The following is a 17,653-nucleotide window of genomic DNA, read 5'->3' as shown; positions in this document are numbered from 1 at the left end:
AATCTTAGATTTAAAGATGCTGATCACTCTATTTCTAGTAGTAAAGAGTGAACTGATAGCCAATGGCATGAATTGTTTGTAGAAATATACAAAACATCTGCATTGGATATTCCTAATCGACCATTTATAAGAAGCAAGGAGCTAAGTGACTCTGCATATGAGACTTTCAGACATTTTTGGAAAATTAAGGAATGCAATTACATTGGTTTGTTGTTCCTAATATTGATGGACAAAGTGATGGAAGAAAACTATAAGCTCCAAGATTCTAATTTCCAGCCCCAAATGCCCCATAAATGACCTAAGAATTTCTATGGGTGCCCTGAAGAAGAGACTTGTGTCATGTAGCTGAAGGGTTAAAATTGCTGTAAATCAATGCAGAACCTCTTCCTGTGATGGGTTGAATTACAAGGCAAGTTGAACTTCCATTCTCACGGGGTGTCTACTGTTAAAGTGGAGATTATTTATTGAGAAAAAAAGTGGAACACCTGATCAGTGTGAAACACCTGATGAAGCTGGTGACATTGAACTTTTAAACTCTGGTGAGTCTTTAAATTCTGTCAGTCTTTTGGAGAAGTCTCTCCATACCTAGGGGAATTATACTACCCACCCACAGTAATATTAGCCTTTCCACTTCTGTCTGAGGGGATTAAGTCTGCATTGCCTGAGGTCACCCCTGAAGCAGTAACCATGCAAAAAATGCCTATTTTTCTCAAGACCCATCCCATCACCTCGTTTGCTTCTAGACTCCAATCCCAGCTGGACCCTAAATATGAGGTACAAAGTTTGACCCATGAGGAAGTGTCCTACACTCCAAAGTGATTACTCGAATTTTCTAATGTATATAAGCAGAAAACCAGGTTAACATGTATGGGAGTAGATACTAAGGTATGGGATAATGGTGGAAGCATATGAAGTTGGATCAGGCAGTATTTACTGATAGAGACTCCCTAAGCAGAGCTTCTGCTTTTAATGTTGCAGCTCAGGGAGTTAGAAAGGATTCTAACACTTTGTTTGGTTCATTGACTGAAACATGAATCAAAAGACGGCCCTTTGAGAAAGTTGGGAATGCCTAACCTCCCTTGGTTTAATGCATAGGAAGGGATTCAGAAGTTTAAAGGGATAGGAAAGTTGGAGTGGATTTAAGACATACCCACCCTGAGATGGTCCAGAGGACATATGTTTCGCCAACACTTTGAGAAATAAATTTGTGAGGGGAGTCCCAGCATCTCGAAGGGCTCCATGATCATTCTTCTCTGTAGGCCAGACCTTACAGTGGGAGTCACTCAACTGGAAAACCTAAATACGATAGGAGTAGGTAGATCCAGGTCTGTGTAGGCAGAGGTAAAATTAGGGCACACCAAAGGCAAGGTGGGTGTAGTTATAATAATGAATAGAAGAATCAAAGAAACAATTGGAATAGTCAGACATGCACAAACCAAGGGCTTTGGCTAGTTAATCATAGTGTTTCTATAAATGAAATAGATGGGAAGCCTACTAAATTCTTACTTTATCTGTATAAGCAGAAAAGTTCTAGGTCAGGTGAACAAAAGTCTAACTTGAATCATAAAAACAGAGTCATAATTCTTCAGTCAATTCCCAGACTTGAGCCAGTTTACAGATCCAGAACCCCTTGAATGAAAGGCAGGTCAGGTCTTCTTGAGGAAGAATCCTGGTATATGCCCCAAATTTACACTGTTATTCATTTTCTCAGCTTTCCCCCAAAGGACTTGTGATATTTTACTAAGGTACACTGTACATTGGGGAAGAGGAAATAATCAGACCTACTGGACTGTGAAATGACACTGATTCCAGGCGACCCAAATTGTCACTGTGGTCCTCTAATCAAAGTAGAGGCTTATGAGTAGGATCCCTGAAGTTATTCTGTGGTTATTTTCCCAGTTCTAGAATGCATAATTGGAATAGACATACTAGTGGGTGGCAGAATCCTCACATTGGCTCCCTGGCTTATTAAATGAGGAATATCATGGTGGGAAAAGCCAAGTAGAAGCCACTAGAACTGCCTCTACCTGGGAAAATAGTAAGTCAAAAGCTATACTGCATGGAGGAATTGCAGAGATTAGTGCCACCATGAAACACTTGAAAAATGCAGGGGTCCTGATTCCCACCACATGCCCCTTTGACTACCTTATTTGGCCTGTGAGGAAGACAGATGGGTCCTAGAGAATGAGAGGGGATTATTGGAAGCCTAACCAGGTGGTGCCTCCAACTGCCACTGCTGAACCAGATGTGTTTTTATTTCTTTAGCAAATCAACACATCCTCTGGTACCTGGTGTGTAGCTAGTGATCTAGCAAATGACTTTTTCTTCTTATTTGCCCATAAGGCCCAACGGAAGCAGTTTGCTTTGAGCCAGAAAGGCCGGGAATGCATTTTCGCTGTTGCACCTCAGGAATATGACCGATGTCAGAATTTAGTTCTCAGGGAACTTGGCCACGTTTCTCTCACGGGAGATGTCACACCGGTCTACTACATTGATGACATTGTGTTGACTGAACCTCAGGAGCAAGAAGTAGCAACTACATTAATATTTATTGATAAGACACTTGCTTATCAGAGAGTGGGAAATGGACTAAAATTCAGGGTTGTTTGTTTTTTTTTTTTTCCTTTAGGTGGAATTTTTAGTGGGATGTGTTAGGATATCCCCCTTCTAAAGTTAAGGTCAAATCATTGCCTCTGACCCTCTTGCAATGAAGAAAAAGGTACATTTAGAGACCATCTTTGGATTCTAGAGGAAACATATTCCTCATATGGATGTGTTACTCTTAAACTACTTATCTAGTGACTAGAAAAGCTGCTGGTTTTGAGTGAGGCCGGGAATGAGAGAAGGCTATGCAATAAGTCCAGGCTGTTGTCCAGGTCAGGAGCGCTGCCCCTTGGGTCATGTGATCCAGCAGATCGAAGGGTACCTGCAGTGACAGATGGGGAAACCATCCTGAGCCTTTAGCAGGCCCTTGTAGGTGAATTGCAGCAGGCCTTCAGAATTTTGTGGAAAAGCCCTGCAATCATCTAAAGATAATTAATCTCCTTTTGAGAAACACCTTTTGGCCTGCTATTGGCCTTAGAAGAGAATGAATGCTTGATCATAGGCCCTCAAATTACCATAGGACATGAGCTGCCTTTCATGAACTGGGCACTGACTGACCCACCAAGCCAGAAAGTTGAGCATGCCGAGTAGCACTCTATGATCAAGTGGAAGTGGTATATATGTGGTTTGGCTCAAGCAGGTCCTAAAGGCATAAATTACAAGTGGCCCCAATGTTCACGGTCCCCACTCTAGCTCCGTGGCTTTCTCGCTCCCAGCCTGTACCTATTGTCTTATGAGGGGTTCTCTACAGTCAGTTGGCAGAAGAAGAGAAGACTCAGGCCAGGTTTATAGATGGTTCTACGTGATACGTAAGCACCATCCAAAAGTGGACAGCTGTAACATTACAGACGCTTTCTGGGACATCCCTGAAGGACAGTAGTGAATGGAAATCCTCCCACTGGGCAGAAATTCAGGAAACACAGCTGGTTGTACACTTCACTCACAAGGAGAGATAACCAGATGTGCAAATATATATTGATTCATGGTCTGCAGCTAATGGTTGGGCTGTATGATCAGGGACTTAGAAGGAACATGATTGGAAAATTGTTGACAAAGAAATTTAGGGAAGAGATAGTCAGTAGACCTCTCTGAATTGACAAAATACATGAAGCTATTTGTGTCTCATCAAAGTGTGACCCCAGCAGGAGAGGGGTTTAATAATCAAGAGGATACCCACTCTGTGGGCTCCAGTCATCCTATTTCTCTAGCATCCCAGTCATCTTCCAATGGACCCTTGAACATATTGGTCATGGTGGCATGGACAGAGGTTACGTATGGACTCAGAAACATTGACTTCCACTCATCAATGCTGATCTAGCCATGGCCATGGCTGAGCACCCAGTTTTCAAGTAGCAAGACCCAAACTGAGCCTCTATCATGGCACCTTTCCTGGGGTGAACAGCCAGCTAACTTGTGGCAGGTTGACTACACTGGACCACTTCCAACAAAGAAGGGGAATAGTTTTGTCCTTATTGTAACAGACACCTTGGATGTGGATTTGCCTTGCCTGCACACAATGCTTCTGCCAAAATTGCCAGCTGTGGAGTTACAGGATGCCTTATCCACTGTCATAGTACTCCACACAGCATTGTTTCTGATCAAGAACTTCACAACCAAAGTAGGGTAGTAAGTGTGGCTGATGGAATTCACCAGTTTTACCAGGTTCCCTGCTATCTGGAAGCAGCTGGCTTGAGAGAACAATGGAATGACCTTTTGAAGACTCTGTCACAATGCTGGCTAGGTGACAATACTTGGCAGGGCTAGAAAAAGGCTCTCCATAAAGCTGTATATGTTCTGAGTCAGCATTGAATATATGGTGTTATTTCTTCCATAGCTGGGATTCATGCGTGGGTCCAGAGATCAAAGAGTGGAAATGGGACTGGTAACCCTCACTATTACCTCTAGTGACCAACGAGCAGAACTTATGCTTCCTGTTTGTATGACTTTATGCTCTGCTGGCCTAGAGGTCATAGTTACAGAGGGAGGCATGTTTTTACCAGGAGAAACAATGATTCCATTGAACTTTAAGTTAAGATTGTCACCAGGCCACTTTGGGCTTCTCATGCCTCTGAATCAATGGGAAAAGCAAAGAATTATGGTGCTGGCTGGGGTGATTAATCCTATATAAAAAGGGAAAATTGACTACTGCTCTATAATGGAAGTAAGGAAGATTATGTCTGGAATACAGGAGATCCCTTAGGGCATCTCTTAGTAGTACCATACCCTATGATTAAGGTCAGTGGAAAACTATAACTCAATCTAGGCAGAATTAAAAATGGCATAGGCCCTTCAGGAATGAACATTTGGGTCAACCACCAGGTAAAGAATCTCAAAAAGCAGAAGTTTTTGCTGAAGGCAAAGGGAAAATAGAATAGTTAGAAAAAGATAATTATAAAGTTTAGTTATGACCATGTGACCAGTTACAGAAATGAGGACTGTTGTTGTCATGACTATTTCCTCCTTATTTTGGTATGAATATGTTTATATGTGTACATACGTATGTTGTGCAAATATCTTTGTTTTCTTTTCCTCTCTTATTCCTTCATCATGTAACATAAGATGAGTTGACTTTATATCAGTATTTAAGTATTGTTAATTTTACATCTTACTCTTTACGTTACAGGATATAAGGAGAGGAATAAAGATCACACAAGAACTTTGCCCTCTCTTTTGGGAAGTAGACTGTGGGGCTGCTCAGCCTCCAAAGTCACATAAGTCAAATCCTATAATAAATCTCATATATATGCCATTGGTTCTGTATTTCTCTGGAGAACCTAGAAAACACTCTCATATCATCGACCGGCTCTTCTTCATTGAGCTGAACTAAAGTGGAAGAAGTATTTTATTTTTTTTTTGTTTCCTTTCCTTTCTGATAATTAGAGTTGACGTTAAGGCAACTCAGGAACAAACCTGATAAGTCCCATTTTAGCAGAATTAGATCTCAAGTTGATCCCTCCCCTCCATACTAATTATATCATTGTTAAGTTTTGTTGTTCTAGAAATTCCTATGTCACCATCATCTGTAGCTTTTATACTTACAAAACTACAGTCATACATAAACTAAACCATTTTTCTATATATTTTGTCACATGTGGGATTGTCTAAAGTGAAATCAGTTTTATGTCATTTCAAAAATTCTCATCCACGATTTGCTCTCCCTACTGCACAAAATGGTAGCATCTAAATGTGAAAGCAATAAGATACTTGAAAAATAATTTAAGTCAGGTTAATTCATGTTTTAATGCATATCTAATTACAATAAAAGAGATTTTACAGAGGAGTACATAGTAATGACCACATAGGCTAGATTGGAGCATCTGAGGAGGATTGACATAGGACAGAAACCTGTACGAGTTCAAGTGGAAGATCAGAATCCTAGAGATGGCTGAAGAATGAATGCTTGAAGCACCGAAGACTGAATGATATTGATCTCTGTAAAAGTTAAGTTTGGTATGTGGGAGAACATGTGGGGAGAGAACGGCCTGAACTCTGGTGTTTAACATCACCTGGGGTTAAGCCATCCTGTTTGAGATAGCTTACAAACAGGAAACAAGGCGGAGTGGTTAAAAGGAGACTATTCAGCGGTTTATCGGTGGATGTGGTGTTGACAGACATTTCTACAAACTCACGTGTCTTGCTGGTGTAAACTTCTAAAATATCTGTTGATCTACTTTCTCATCATCAATCTGCGTTGCTGCTCACCTGGAATCTGATGGTGCTCATACAAAAAGGCTCAAGTCATGCTGGGCATCTCAAGAGCCAGAGATTAATCGGACATTAAATGTTGGTTTGGCTTGAATGCAGAGATGAAGAGATGTTCTTGCCCAAGTTTGGCAGTCACTTAGATGTTGAAGTCCCAACGTTTCAAACTCAGCTCAAAACCCTTTGGTGTGTTTTGAGTTTGGCTCTTGGCAAGGCATAATTTCCTGTTTCTAAGAAAAAAGACTCATGAGAGAGCCTCAATAAAGCTTCTTGGACATCAAAACAACATTTTGATGAATTAATTGTAAATGAATCAGAAACATATGGATTCATTCTCTTGAGACACACACATGTGTTTAAAGAGGGGGGCAGTTGCTGCTTGGGGCTAAATGTGTTTTGGGTTTTATCAAATGCAAAATGCTTAGGGCGAAAAGGAGCAAAAAGGATAAATTGGAACCTTTCCCTTGTCTTTAAATAGACCCATTTACAATCGTATTTACTGCCACCTATTGTTGTTCCAGAAGAAATTCAACAGTCATGACTAATTACAACCAGCCAGGTCTGATAATTTACATAGTTGTCAGTTGAGGCTGAAGAAATAATAGTTCTTGTTTTCATGTTATTAACAAAGTTCAAGTCAGACTACCTGATGAGGATCGTGTCTCTTATGAACAATTTGCAAATCTACTCATCGCTGAGTAAATTCTCTTCTGTCCTCTGAAATGTACTGGCTGAAGTACAGAGCACTTTTCGAGACACCCTAGACATTTTCTAGACATTCTAGACGTTTCAAAAAGCAATGGAACTACGCTGAGATACTACCTCACACACGTTAAGACGGCTACTTTACAAACACGGAAAAGAACAAGGGTTGGTGAGAATGCAGAGAGATTGGAACCCTTGCGCCCTGTTGGTGGGAGCGCAAAATGGTGCAGCCACTAACGGAAAACAGTATTGCAGTTCCTCAGACATTTTAAAAATAGAATTACCATATGATCCACCAATTCCACTTCTGGATGTATGCCTAAAAGAAGTGAAAGCGGGGACTTGAAGATATATTTGTTCGCAGCAACATTATTCATAATAGCCAAGAAAGTGGAGGCCACTCAAGTGTCCTTTAATGGATTCACGAATAAACATATTGTGGTATATACATGACATCAGAATATTACGCAACCTTAAAAAGGAAGGGAATTCTGAAAAGTGCTGCACCATGGACGAACCCTGCGGACAAGATGCAAAGCGGAAGAAGCTCGCCACAGGCAAATACAGTATGATTCCACTTACCTGAGGTATCTAGAGTAGCCAAACTCCTAAAGACAGAAAGTAGAAGAGTGCTTACCAGAGCCTGCAAGGAGCGGAGAATGGGGACTGGTACTTTAAATGGGAACAGAGTTCCAGTTTTGCAAGGTGCAAAGAATTCTGCATCACAGCAATGTGAATGTCACTAATCCATACACTTAAAAGTGATTAAGATGGGAAATTATGTTATAAATATATTTATACTTATATAAATATATATCCTTATATTTAAAAATATATATGTATATACATTTATATTTATATAACTATGTACCTTTATATTTAAAAATATATATGTATATATATTTAAATTGATATAAATATATATCTTTATATTATATACATATGAATATATATACATATTTATATATACATATACACACATATTTTTTTTTACTACAATTTTAAAAACAACAAACGAAGCGACTTTTATCTGAATACTGTTGACCACAGTAATACCAAGTATATTTGACACCTGCAATCCCTGGGGTTTTTTCCTCTGGCTCTACGGAGCCCAATTTCTCGACTAGAAGGCTTTGATTATACCTAGGGGAAGAAGGCTATGTAGGCGCACACACATTTCCTGTCCCAGGCCCCTCGGACCAAAATTCTGTGACCATTTCCCAAAACATTTCCCTTGCCAGGAGAGCTGGGCTTGGTGTTCATTTTAATGAGCTTTCAAATTAATTTTGCACTTGGAGGAGGAAGCATATTTTGATTTGCCAGGTTCTGCTCCATTAAGGGTGGTCCTGTTCATTTCTGCATATTTTCATGTAACTTCTATCAAGTCCTAATGGAGTTATTTACATAGAAAAGAATACAGGAAAAGTTTTCTTGGTGAAACCTCGGGAACAGCATCTCACCGCTACATAGAATATATTTTACCCTGAACGTTTCCTTACAGTTTATGCCTATAAATACTTTATCTTTAGTCAGGAAACATGGGGGAAATGTATGCTTTATGGGTCCTATGGTTGATTTTTAATATAGCTCATTCCAAAAAGGATTTGAAATAACTTACAAATAAGAGATGTGAAAAGAGAGAAATAAGCTGGTTGTAAAGATAAGGTTAGTATAAAAAATCCATGCGGTAGGAGCTATATTGCTGTTACAGAAACATGAAGAATTTGGTTCTGGGCTTCCTAACTGATAAAGCAAGGAGGAAAATCATACTGCTTGATTCACCGAAATCAATTTTATTCCACCTGACAAGAGTCCCCTTGAAATAAATACACCAGAGACTTTAGTCTGATTTTATTTTGTCCTTCATATTTACCTAATTCAACTTACCAAAAAATTTGGTGCTATGAAGTGGCAACACTGTATTTGATACAGTCTATGAATTACCTTTTTTTTTTTTTGGAGTCATTAACGTCTTTGCTTGTCCCTTTATTCCTTCAAGCTCTTTTAATCCCCCACTTTTTTTTTTTTTTAAATTTTTTTTTTCAACGTTTATTTATTTTTGGGACAGAGAGAGACAGAGCATGAACGGGGGAGGGGCAGAGAGAGAGGGAGACACAGAATCGGAAACAGGCTCCAGGCTCTGAGCCATCAGCCCAGAGCCTGATGTGGGGCTCGAACTCACGGACCGCGAGATCGTGACCTGGCTGAAGTCGGACGCTTAACCGACTGCGCCACCCAGGCGCCATAATCCCCCACTTTTTTTTTATTAGCAACTCCTTGAAAGGCAATAAGAATGACAGGAGAGGGGACAAAATTCAAGTTTAAGTTTTTCTTCCATTTGTGCTTACCCGATTCCTTAAAACACAAACAGAACCAAAACCAAAAAGACAGAAAAGAAAACCCTCCCAATTTTGGTCAGGACTTAGTTCTTCTGGCTTAAAATATTTAATTTGAAGTCTAAAGAATTATATGGCTTTGGCACCTTCTCTGATCCTGATTCTGTGCTGTGTTAACAAGTTCATAGATGGGCAGAATGGCAATGACATTAGGTTAAGAGTTAGTGAGAGCTAGCAGCTAGCACAGGGTGTGAGAAGTTACTGGCTTGACTACGCCTCTTTCCTGGTCTCTGACACAGGAAGTGTGAACTAGAGAGTCCCTACATCCTTCTCAGCCCTACATATGAGAGTTGTTTAATCTTTATGGGCAGAGAGGACTCAAGTACATGGAAACATCCTTATGTGCAGTGTTATCTTTCAATAATCTCTAGCCAGGAAATGTTGGTAACGAAAAGACTACTTAAAAGTGATTCTGAGCTCTTTGAGGCAGAAGTCCAAGAAGAATGGTTTCTATAATTAAAAGGACAGGGGCATTAGCAAGGGACGAGGGCAAGAAGGTTGGGATCTCATCCTAGGAAGGGAATGACTACTATATGCACAATGGAATTTGTCACTCCCGGTTGGTTTTGTTTTATTTCCATTCACTTTAAACAAGTGTTTGTAGGAAATGGGGAGAGAGGAGATATAATTTATTTTGGGTATTGTGCATTAGTCATTTTTCGTCTGTGAAGTCACCACCTGTGAGAAACGTCAGACAGCAATAGACGTCATTCATAAGCAATACGTTTTGTTTTCAGAAAGACTTTTCTGGGTGTGATTAAGTTCCATTAAGCATCCTATGCCAATGGAACAGGAAGCATTCTTATTGTGTATTCTCACTTGTGAAATGCCATGACTCAGGAAATACATAAACGTGAAAATGTATTCTGGTCGGATCCATACATGCTTTGGGAAATGGAAAAGGGAGATGAAACAATCTGATCGCTCAAGCCTTGATTATTTGGAAATTTAGTTGTAAATTACCCGGATGATTGCCTTAATTCTCTGTGTCCTTTTTTTTTTTTTTTTTTTTGGAAGTAGATACTGTTGATTTTGCATCCAAAACCAACTTATTTTTTCACTTAACTGTAATACTTCAAATTATGTCCGTGGCAATTTACTGGTACAACTTGGAGCAATCATTACGCACACATTTACAGTAATTCTCCACAATGCTGCTTGTGATGGTCTTAATCTAAAACTGGTGAACAGGATTATTTTTAGCGTAACCTCAGTATTTTGCTAGAAGGAATGCAAAAATCTTTATAAATGGAAAGGACAAATAGCTTTCATATTAAAGTAAAGCCCTGGGTTAATATATATCCAGATAACACCGTGACGACACAGACAAATTAAGCGAACAAGCTGACAGGGCACCAGCCCTGAGGTGAACTTGGGACGTAGGTTTTTTATTTTCCACACTGGGCCATAATTGGAAAATATTCTAGGCTTCATTGACACCTCAAATCATCAAATCCACATTTGATTTGAATTTAGAAAACCTTTAAAAAGTACTTTGAGAAAGAAACCGTGGTAAATAATGCCCTTTAAAAAAGCAAATGAGAGTTAGTAAGGAGTTATATCACTTCTTGGGTATATAAATCTCTCTTTTCTATCTAAGCGATATTACTTCCTAATACTAAATTAGGAAGTAATTTAGGAAGTAATTTAGTAATACTAAATACTAAATTCAAACTGGTTCCATCAACAGTGTTCCATCTATCCAAACACAAGAAGCCACTTGGCATATTTAAAAACTTTAGTTTTTGAAATAAGTTTTTGTTGATTAAAAGCAAAGCTCAACTGTAATCATTTCATTTGGAAGCTCTAAGTTTTGTCACCAAAAAATATGTGTTTGGGGTAGTCTTTGATATAAATACAAGACATAAAATTGGTGAGTGACTTTAAGTTCAGATTATAGGTACTCCTGGAAGGCTTTTCCCCAAGCTTTCAGAATTGACGTCAACCTCTGTAATTTGAAGATTTCAGATGACTTTCTAAGTGAAACCTGGTTAGCAATCCCTGATTGTAGTTCAAGGTATAAAACATCTTGGAAAGGTTCACATCTTGAGAATCGTTCAAGGATCTCTCTAAAGAACGAGCTTTGATTCTCAACAATTTGTTAACTTTTTAGCATCTCTTATTTAGGAAGAAACTCATTTAGTTCAGTTAGAAGTATAGTCCATCTCATTAAAAAAAAAATTTAACTGTAGTAAAATACACATAACACAAAATTACCGTCTTAACCATTTTTATATGTGTAGTTCAGTAATATTAAAGTACCATTTACATTGCAGTGCAACCAATCTTCAGAATGCATTTCATCTTACAAACTGAACCTATATGCCCGTTACATAATAACTGCTCATCCCCTGTCCCCCTGGCCCCTGGCAACCACCATTCTGCTTTCTGTCTCTATGGATTTGACTGCTCTGGGCACCTCTCTCATATAAGTGGGAGCGTAGAGTATTATTTTTTGTGTCTGACTCATTCCACTTAGCATCGTGTCTCCAAAGTTTATCCACGTTACAGCGTGTGTCAGAGTTCTCTTCCTTTTTAAGGCTGAATAATATACCATGGTATTTTTAGACCACAGTTTATTATCTAGTCATCTGTTGGTCGACACTAGAATTGCTTCCACCTTTTGGCTGTCACTAATGTTGCCATGAACATGACTATACACATCTCTTCAATAGTATCTCATTTTTTAAGTAGAAATTTTATGAGAAATTTTAAGTAGAAATAATTTATGAGACAATCTAAAATAGATGCTTAGCTTTTTTTCTTAAAAATTCTGAGTATACCTCATACAGGATCTATTTTTCAAGGGATCAGTGTCAAATCATCAATTACTTTGTGAAGGATTCCCGTGAAACTCACATAAGGTATATTCGCCTGATGTTGACCTTTCTGGAACTAGCATTTAACTCATGAACAAGAAAAGTTATGGATTAAATTAAATGAGAGCAATTTAGACATCTGATTCTTAAAACTAAATCAAAACTATACTTGATTCTACTTTGAGAATTATAGTACATTGGGATGACCTTTAAATAGATCAAAGTATCAGTGAATTGAAATGGCGATGTGTTCTGATTTCTTTTTCTCTTAAATATCACTTTACTGACTTAGTAACACTTTCACCCGTTCATATCTCATTTACTAATTTAGTCATAAATTCTGTGAATCATTATGGAACCCCTACTCTTTTAGGCAGATATTGAGATGATACATAGATAGCACTGAATGACACAAACAAATATTAGACTATACAATGCTTCCGCTAAATGCAGATAATAAACACATAAATGATTTACCTCTCCCCAGAACAATTTTTTTCCCAGTTATGGATAAGTGCTACAAAAGAAACAAGGCTGAAGCAATATCACACTAACATTAGAAATGGAGACAAGTAGGGGCACCTGGGTGGCTCAGTTGGCTAAGCGTTGGACTTCGGATCAGGTGATGATCTCATGGTTTGTGAACTTGAAACCCACAGAAGCTTTCTTTCGATCCTTTGTCTCCCTCTCTCTCTGCCCCTCCTCTGCTTGTGTGTGCGCTCGCTCTCTAAAAAATAAATAGAGTTTAAAAAAAGCATTAAAAAAAATGGATAAAGGTACAGATATGAAGAATATATTTTGGAGAAAGTGCTGACAGAAACTATCGTTCTTTCACTGCATCCCTGCCACCTCATAAACACCCAGTCACCCCACACACTGTAGAGATTTATCAATTAGAAGTATTTCAGCCATGAGTAACAAATACTAACTGGAATGAATTAGCGTAATCATTACTGAATCTGAACATACATTAATGTGTTTTTGATCATTTGTGTGTCTCTTTCGTTTTTAATTAATCTCCTGCCAGATTGTTCGCTATACTTTTTCCTGAGTGAATCACAAGAAATGTTAATATATTAAAGAATACTAAATATTTTGGATGATAAGTGATGTGAATGATTTATTTTTCACATTTTCCTTTGTCTTTAATTATTAAGAGAATTCAGATATTTTAAATTTTTAGATAGTCAAATACAAAAATATGATTTTAAATTATTTTCCGTTATTTTTTTCTTAGAAACAGTGACTGTATCAACATAGAGGAGGTTAAATATAGTCAAACATATTTTTCTGTCATAATAGGTTTATTTGCTTTTTTATTATATTATAGGAATGTGGCAGATACAGATAAAAGTAAACAAATCATTGTGAATCAAAGGCAACAACGATCATGACTTTGATATTTATAGGTCCAGATTTTTCCACAATGTTATAAGGTACACTTTTTTTAACTTTCTGTTTTTACTAAGTAATATATAGCATACATTTTTACATAATTTCATAATCTTCTATAAAATTATTTTTACAACTCCCTGATTTGTATTTATTGGACTCAGCTTATTCAAATAATCTTTTTTTCTTGGACGTTTTCCCTTTTCTGCAATTAGACGATGTTGCTAGGAAAACTTAGTAATTAAATCTTTACAGACTCTCATGATTATTTCCTTAGGATCTATTTCCAGCATAAGTTTGTATGTCAGGGGCATGCCTATTTTAAAATCTTCCAGCAGTAATTGTGAAGTTGGACTGTGAAACGAGTCTGTCTCAGTTAGAATTCTGGCTTTGTCCCTTCCTGTGTCCCAAACTCTATCATTTTCCTCATTTGTATATCATTTGTACTAGTATCTATCTCATCATTATGCAGATTACACGAACTAACACACTTACCAGGTTAAAAGAGTATTTTATGCATAGTGATCAACCAATAGACACTTTTTATTATTATGTGCCGCCAAATTGTTCTTGTAAATATTATACCTGCTTACAATTTTTAACATTACACTAAAGATTCCCATTTATACAGGGTTATTATTTTATTTGAAAAATCTCATTTTATAATTAGTATTATTTTAATTTATATCTATTTAGATTTCTAGCAAGAATGAAGCCTGGGTCACTCTGTCGGTTGAACAGCTGACCCGGTTTCAGCTCAAGTCATGATCCCAGGGTTGTGGGATCAAGCCTCGCATCGGGCTCTGAGCATGGAAACTGCTTAAGATTCTCTTTCTCTTCCTCTGTACCTCTCCCCCACTCAGGCTCTGTCTCTCTTTCTCAAAAAAAAAAAAAAAAAAAGAAAAGAAAAAGAAAAATTTATAGTGAGAATGAAACTATTTAATTCATATGTTAATAGCCATATATGTATATATGGCTATATATATGTGTATATATATGTGTGTGTATATATATATATGGCTACATATATATGGCTATATATATGTGTGTATATATATACATATGGCTATATATATGTGTATATATACATATGGCTATATATATGTGTATATATATATGGCTATATATATGTGTGTATATATATGCTATATATATATGTGTATGTGTATATATATACACACATATATATTATGTATATATATACACATATATTATGTGTGTATATATACACATACATTATGTGTATATATACACACATATATTATGTGTGTATATATGTGTGTGTATATATACACATATATTATGTGTATATATATGTATATATGCACATATATTATGTGTATATATATATATACACACTCACATATATATATAATTTCTTCATTTCTGAATTACTTGCTTAGACATTTTCCAAAATTCCTTTTGAGTTATGTGTTTCTTACTTATTCAGATTTTTAAAATGTAGTGATATTAATTAACTCTCATACTTGAAATGATACAATTATTTCTTTCAGTTTGCCTTTTAATTTGTATTTGTTTGGACCTAATTTTTCTGTACTCAAATGTACACTTTTTTGTGGGGGTTAGAAATTGTGGTATAACACTTTTTTTTTTATAATGAGACTTCCCATGATCATCAACCTGTTCCATAAATTACTTGAAACTTCTAGACATTAGAGGAATGAAATATCAAGTTTATAGACCCAGGTTAATCATAAGGCAAAAACTTGAATTTAGAATTAAATGTTATTTTTTAAATAAAAGAATATTCAGTAATATATTTTAAGTAGAATGAGAGAGAGAAAGAGAGAGACAGACAGAGGGACAGAGAGAGAGAGGAGTCCTGTCAGTAATTCTTGAGAAGCTTTGGAACCATCCAGTTGATCCTGTGAATGAAGACCTCCATCTGGTCAGATCTCTGGGGTCGTTTTAGGAAACAAGAGAGGCACCTCATCAAAGCCCAAGTGGTTTTACCTGTTAAGATGTTCAAGTGAAAGTGCAGTTGCCTCCCTAGGAAGACAAGACCCCATTTTGTTGGAGATACACAGGCAGCCAGAATAAAGTCCAATCCCTCTCCATTATTGTGTACCAACTCTGCCTGGAGACATAAAAATCTCTATTTTTCTCTGTCCTTAGCTACTATTCCCCTTCATTTTATTACCCAAAGAATGAGTCTAGGAAGGAAAGTTAAAACCTAATTGGATTGTTTCAGGGATACCTGCGTGGCTCAGTCAGTTGAGCACTGGACTTCGGCTCAGGTCATGATCTTGAGGTTTGTGAGTTCAAGCCCCAGGACAGGCTCTGTGTTGAGAACTCGGAGCCTGGAGTCTGCTTCCGATTCTGTGTCTCCTTCTCTGCCCCTCCCTCTTCTCTCTCTCTCAAAAATAAACATTTAAAAAAATTTTTTTAAAACCTTGATTTAATTGTTTCCTATCTTGTGAGTGTATGTTTCCAGTATTAAATGCCACTTATTTGGAGGAAAAATTACCTCCTAGATCCAGGTTTAGAACTTAGGAAACTAGTTTTTTTGTGCACTCAAAGAAAAGCAATTTCTAAAGCCAACATGAAAGAAAGATTTACAACTATATTTATCTTAAAAATTAATAGTTCCATTATTTATATGTTTGTCTTAAGTTCATCTGGTGTGTATTAACACTCATGGAAAATAAGGTTCTCATTTAATTTACTTTCAATGATTGACTAATTTCTCCAGTTCCATTAATTTAAAATTCATCATTTCAGTATGCCTTCAGAGGATGATATTTAAAAAAAATTTTGTAAGTTTATTTATTTATTTTGAGAGAGACAGAGACAGCATGAGTAGGAGAGGAGCAGAGAGAAAGAGAGAGAGAGAGAGGGAGAATCTCAAGCAGGCTCTGACTGTCAATGCAGAACCTGATAAGGGACTCAAACTCACGAAACGGTGAGCTCATGACCTGAGTGAAAACTGAGAGTCAGACGCTTAACGGACTGAGCCACCCAGGCACCCCTAGAAGATGATATTTATAACATTTAAATTCATACATAAATTGATCTGTTTGCTACTATGCTAATTGAAATACTTTTTTTATTGTCACGGGTTTGTAGTATGTTTTAGTGTCTGACAGGATATTAAGTCACTTTTTTTTTTTAACCTTTGTTCTTTGACATTTTTTGGCTGACATCTACTCCTTTTTTCCCCCAAAGAAGTGTAGGATTTCTTAAGAGAAAAAAACAATCAAAACTATTCCACATGGAATTTTTTTCTAATTTTTGAAAATTCATCTATGAATTTGGTGAGGAATACTATGTTTATAGCATTTTCCCATCTGGGAATATAATTCATATATACATATATATATATATATGCATATACACACATATATACATACATATATATCAATATATGTCAATATATATATCAATATATGTCATATCATGATATCATAATATCGTGATATATATATATAAAAGATTTTATTTCATGTCCCTAAAAAGTCATACCATATACCAAATACTGTATGTTTTGCACATTTAGATAATATGTAGGTTATTGTTTTTTGATATTTAATATTTTGAAACTTGAATTATCAATGAAACATGGTTTCCTCGTATACTCCTTCAGAGAATTGCTGATAAATAGCAAGACTACTCTTTGTCAGCCATCTATTTTCATCTGGGTATCTTAGTAAATTATCCTAAATAGTGCATCATTCTCTAGGGGCACGTGGGTGGCTTAGTCCATTAAGCGTCCGACTTTGGCTCAGGTCGTGATCTCATGGTTTGTGAGTTCCAGCCCCGCGTCTGGCTCTGTGCTGTCAGCTTGGAGCCTGGAGCCCGCTTCAGATTCTGTGTGTCTCTTTCTGCCCCTTCCCCACTGGTTCTCTCTCTCTTTCTCTCTCAAAAATAAATAAACATTAAAAAAAATTTTTTTTAAATAGTGCATCATTCTCTAGATTTCTCCATAGATAATCACATCATCTACAGGTACATGATGCTATTCTTTCCTCTTCCAATAGAAATTGCTTTGTTTTATCTTTCTGTTTCACTCACTTA

The sequence above is a fragment of the Prionailurus viverrinus genome, chromosome B1 (assembly GCF_022837055.1).
Source record: "Prionailurus viverrinus isolate Anna chromosome B1, UM_Priviv_1.0, whole genome shotgun sequence".
NCBI lineage: Eukaryota > Metazoa > Chordata > Mammalia > Carnivora > Felidae > Prionailurus > Prionailurus viverrinus.
This window is presented reverse-complemented; position numbering follows the sequence as displayed.